This window comes from Aphelocoma coerulescens, chromosome 2 (assembly GCF_041296385.1).
Source record: "Aphelocoma coerulescens isolate FSJ_1873_10779 chromosome 2, UR_Acoe_1.0, whole genome shotgun sequence".
In the NCBI taxonomy this organism is placed as follows: domain Eukaryota; kingdom Metazoa; phylum Chordata; class Aves; order Passeriformes; family Corvidae; genus Aphelocoma; species Aphelocoma coerulescens.
In genome coordinates, this window is record NC_091015.1 from 11,567,205 (window position 1) to 11,573,085 (window position 5,881).

Here is a 5,881-nt window from a genome sequence, read left to right on the forward strand (position 1 = left end):
TGATTCATAGCTTCAAGTTAACTAAAAGATGCCAGGGGTACTGGTGATGCCCAGGTGTTTACTTAGCAAGCCAAGACCTGTTGTCTCAGCTGTTACACATTACCTTAACTTCACTAGTCCCAAAACCTGCAGTGAGGGAATCTGGTAGAGAGACTTGGCTTTCTGCAGCTGTGAAGACATAGTTGTCATCATAGTGACTTTCAGAAGTCCAGTTGAAGATTAATTACTCTTACCTGCAGCTACTGTTTCCCGTGGGCAGAAAAAGGGTGACGGGTTAATCTCTTTAAGTCCCTTCCTCAGCCATTATAATTCTACTGACTTGTGGCAGACCAAATATATAAAAAAAAAATCACTAATAGTTTTCATTTGGTTAGTTAACTTGAGACTCTGGGTAGCTTTGTGTGCTGTAATTTCTCTACTGTATTCATTCCCTACTGTCTAGCTTTTTCAAAAGTTTATTGATATCAACCTTCAAACTAGCCTTATGGATAATTATTGCAGGATTACCTCAGCTGAGGGGACTCAAAGCACTCCTCTGTGGGCCTTAACTCCAAAAACCTCAAGTTCTCAGAGATTAATACTTTTCTGAAAATCAAATTTTCCCTTTTTTTTTTTCATCTCCTTAGATGATATATAAATAAGAATAATTTTCACTAGTTTTGTTTTATTTTCATCTGGGTGAAAATTAAGATTTAGAATCACTCAGTTACTGAGAATATGTAGTCATAAGCCACAACTGTATTTATTATGAAGTTTCATGTTATTCTTGAAAATGTTCTAGTATAATTCCAGGGCTTTTAGATCAAGGAATTTGGAGATGGGGGGGCCAGTGTGCACATTTGTGCTGTGTGTTACACCAGTAGGTAAGAAAATTGTGCTGCTGTTTACTTGCAATTCATTATTATCTATCCTCCTCTTGCCTCTTTAATTTCTGTTTCTTACATTCATTAATGAATCTGTTCATAACTCCTTCAGTGTCTCACTCAGCCATTTTCCCTAATGAAGAGAGAGAAATGACACATGATCTGAATGCACATTAACCCTTTGCTGTAGTTTAACCCTGGCCAGTGCCACCCAGACCTTTACTCGAGGACATGAGATGGGGGAGAGAATGAGAAGGATAGAAGTGAGAAAACTTGTGGGTAAAGACAGTTTGACAGGTAAAGCAAAAGCTGTGCACACAAGCAAAGCAAACCAAGGGATTCATTCCCCACCTCCCATGGGCAGGCAAGTGTTCAGCCAGGGAAACAGGGCTCCATCACACATAATGGTGACAAATGCCATCATTCCAAACATCCTGGCCTTCCCTCTTCTCCTCCCAGCTGCCATTGCTGAGTAGGATGCAATATGGGGTGGGATGTCCCTTGGTCAGTGGGGTCAGCTGTCCTGGCTGTGCCCCCACCCTCCTGGGAGTGGTGTGGGGTGGGAAGCAGAGAAGGACTTGACTCTGTGTAAGTGCTGTTAAACACCCCTGGGTTATCAGCACTGTTTTCCCCACAAATCCAGAACACGGACCCCACATCAGTACAATGATTAAAATTTATTCTATCCTGACCAAAAATGTACATACTTCCAAAGAGGCCCCTGATGCAACAGAGTTCAGTTGTTATAACAGTAGCACAATGTGAGTGAAAATTGTATACTTTTTAACAAATGGGGTTCCACCAAGACTTAGAGAGGAACTAAAAAAAAAAAAAGATCCTAGACATGTAATCTCTACCATCAGAATCAGATGAGACTAGCAAAAAAATGCTAAAATAATTGCCTCACCAGTCTTTGCATTGCTGCTGTGACTTATTCACTTCAGAGCAGAGCTGAAATTGAGTCTCTTAAGATTTCTAATTGGAAAAATAACACTGGTGAGACTAAATACATTTGTCAACAATTTGTTATGGTCTGCCCTCTAATGGCTGCAAGCCTGAAATGGGCAGTAGGCAGTGAAATCGTGACTGTAACCTGATAAAGTTGTGGAACTGAAGTTGTGGAAGTACCTTTTGGGCTTTCCAGTTCAATTACAACAACCGCAGCAGTTGTGGAAGAATTGGGCTCCAAAGAGAGAAAAAATGCTAAATTCGGAGCAGATGACTGTCAGCCTAAAGGTATTGACCATGGCAGTTCAAAGCAGTGTATCTTTGTTAAGTAAAGTACTTGCATAAGCTCAGTTCCATAATATCCTTGCTCCCTGTGCAGAATTTTCTGCCTTTTTGCAAACTGTGTGTTCTTTGATCCAGTCCTAGATTTCAATAGTCTAGTTGAATGAGACCTTTTAAGGTTTCTGGATGCATCTGAGTACAATTTGAAGGACCTCTTGTCAGATATAAAGTTCTGAGTTGTGAAAGGAACTGAAACAGCCTCAGGCTGCCCCAAAACTGGAATATGTGTGTAAAAAGCTGTTGAATCATCACCTTTTGCCCTCCTTGACTCATCCCCTGAAGAAAGAAATGTTTAACCACAGAAAGAATCTAACCTAATGCATGGTCCTTTTGATGTATCTTATAAACCTAGAGGGAATGCTAAAAGGAAAGCTTGTGCTATCCTAGTCAGAGAGAAACCTATGAAAAATATCTATTGTCATGTGCTAAATGCTTTAAATTATTCTTTCTTAGTTTAGGGGGAAAAAAAAGGTAGAAAATGTTCATGAAGATGAGTATCAGTGAACTGATACATTTCCTATAAGTGGTCTTACCAGAAAAAACAGTGAATGTCCAGGGGAGCTATATAACAAATACAGGCTATGCCTTTTACATTGGCTTAGTTTGTGTAATTTTGGCTATGAAAATGACATGCTTTTGTATTTTTAATGCATACTTGTTTGTCTGAAAATGACAAACACACAGTGAAAACTCATCTCCACATGCATGTTTGCAAAGAGGATCTAGACATTTGCTGCTACCTCTGAATCCTTTTATTCTCAGTCACTCATTTAACTGAAAATTGCTTAGAAATCTTGGTGTTCATGTAGGAGGTAGACAGTCATGTACTATAGTAACACTCTCACAGCTATAGACTCGTTATGCATTGGCAGTGGGAGGACACACTTTTACAGGCATCTCCCTGTTACGCAAAAAAAATATGGTGCTGCAATACTTATGGGATTAGACAGGTCTAAACTGGATTGTATTTCCCTGACAATTATGTTTTTCTCAGCTCATCACCTATAAAAGAGAGATAAAATAAAATATAAATCTGCCTAGCACATTTTGTGGATAAATGAATATTAATTGTGGTACTACTATGCAAACCAGCATCACAGAAATTTTATAGCCAAAATGGACTACGGTGATTATAGTCTGAGCTTGACACAGGTCATTGGGCTTTTATTATTTAAATCCTCCTTTCAGTTCTGTGATTCTGTTGAATCAGAGTGAACACTTTAGACAAATATTCAGATTTTATTTCAAAGTCCTCAGTGAGGTTCTCCCACCATCCACGATGACTTGCTGCCACCAATAGCTAATTAATCTGCTGCACACTTTGTAGTTTCTTTCTTGCTCTAGTTCAAAGTAATTACAAACTGTGCTTTTGTTACCCTTTATCATTTACTGAACGAAGAAGGCAGCTCCAGGAACTTACCATAAGGGGTGTCTTCTGTTCCTCTGGCCATTCTCAAGGCTCTTCTGTGAACCAACATAACACAAAGACAGTTCTCTATTCCTGCTCTGGGTTCCTTCTCTAAGGATCACATCTCTACCACTGTTTCAGACCAGGAATTTATATTAGACTGGCTAAGTCCCAAGTCCTTTTGTTGAGTCACAGATTTCCAGGAAGGAGTAATCCATTCAGGGATTATGAACTCCATTTTTTGCTTTAATATAACATTATATTTGCATATAATGAAATTCATATAATTTGTTTATGCTCTCTAACAAGTGAATATCAATGACATCTCTGTTATTTGCCATTTAACCTATTTTTGTGTCAGTTACAATTGCTTCTGATGAGAACCTTATGGTTTTTTACATGTCAGAGTTTAAAAAAATGTATGCTTAATGACAAAAAGAAGTAGGGTCAAATAACAATTAATTAATCTGCAAATGGCAAAACCACACATCATAATAACTCCCTATTCTGTGGCTGATTAATCCATGTGGTTTACAGCCTATGTTGATTTAGTACTGTCCAGGTTTCTTTGCACAGCACAATATCCAAAGCCATGTGGAAGCCTGGCAGTATCCTATCAACTGAGCTTGGATCTTTCCAAAAGCTAATTTTTAGTGAGATCTGCTTTCCATAGACAGATGTGGATTGGCACCAATTGCACTGAAGTAGTGCAAAGATGACTGCAAAGGGTTATTAGAAGATTCTCTATTCAAGATTGCTGGTTGATGGTAGTGGTGTTGGTATTCCACTACTGATATATATAACCACTATCAATATCTAATTTTGTAAATGTGAAAATGTGGTTTCTATTCATGACCTTACATGAAACTGTGAAATCTGCTTTTTTTATACAGTACAGACACAGTGTAAAGCTGAAAAGGGACAGTGAATAAGATATAAACACAGCCAAAATTAAGTTGTTTTACTGTAAGCTAAGCATCTGAAACACTTGCATTTTCAATGCAAGGCCTGACAAGGTGAGACAAGCTCTCTGCAAAACTGCTGTCACTCCACATTCCCAATTCCAAAATGAAATGCTGAACCAGATTTTCAGATGCTGAAACTTGGTGCAACTCCCCTAAAGCCATCTAATTTAAGACAAAAGTGCTAACTCAAACACAGTAAAGAACTTCTTCTGCTTTTAATGCAGACTTTATGATGGTCATAAACAGATCTGAGAATATGGAGTTGGGAAAGAGCAGCAACCTTCCTCATGCAGAAAATAAAATAATATCTTCATGTTCTGTAGTCAAGGATACAGCAGAATATAGGATATAGAAGAATTAAGATAAATTCTTGGTTCAGATGAAGTAGAATATTTCTTAAGTAGTTTGGAAGGAAAACAGGTTTAAAAAAAATAAAGAGGTTAGATGTAGTTAAGCAGGCAGTCAATTTTTTTATTTTTCTTAAAGGAGAGCAACAATAAATTCCAAATAAAATAACATGTTTTTCAAATAATCAAAATTTTCCTTTTCCTTGGTTTAATGAGGGTTCCTGCTCCTCAGCATGAGCACTGAACTGCAGAGACTTGTCCTTCTTGCTTTTTTGTTTGCCTTTGGCCCTTGGTGATCGATCTTAATAAGAGAGTTTGAGTGTATTGCTCCCTTTGCACCTTTTCCTTCCTTCTCTGCACCTACTTTATGATCTGGTAGTGAGGGTATTCTTTTATAAAGTGGTAAACAGAAGTCTGATCCATCTCAGTATGAAAAAGAAATTGAGCTGAGGTCTAAAATAGCCCAGGCAAGTACAAAAGCTATTAAGCAAAAGACAGGCAGCAAAAAATTCTCCAGCAAACTTTTTCCCTTTTTTTGTATAACAGAATGGGTTCAAACTTGGCAGGCTTCCTAGCATGGATTAGGAGTAATAGGAATGAAAAGAAGTACCAAATATGCAGTTTTGAACCAAGTATCTCTGCTTTAAAGGCAGGCTGAACCTTGACACACATTTCCCATGGATAACTTTAAGAAACCTTTGCTCACCATCTAGGTTTTCCAGCTTGTTTTCAATTGTACTTATCCCTTTCCTCTGTCTCTGAAGGGACAGGTATCTCAGATGTTCTGAGTCACCATGCCGGCACTGAATTTTTGGGTGTTGATATTACTAAATTTTAGGGTACTAAAGCACAGCTTGTGATGATTTTCCTTTGGGCTGAAATAACTTCTGCATCTGACATTTAGGTATTTAAACCATTTGAACTCATGAACTAAAATCTCTGGGTTTAAGAGATTCCTAAAAAAAACCCAAAACAATAATCTATGAATAAATTTGCTTTAAATTTGTC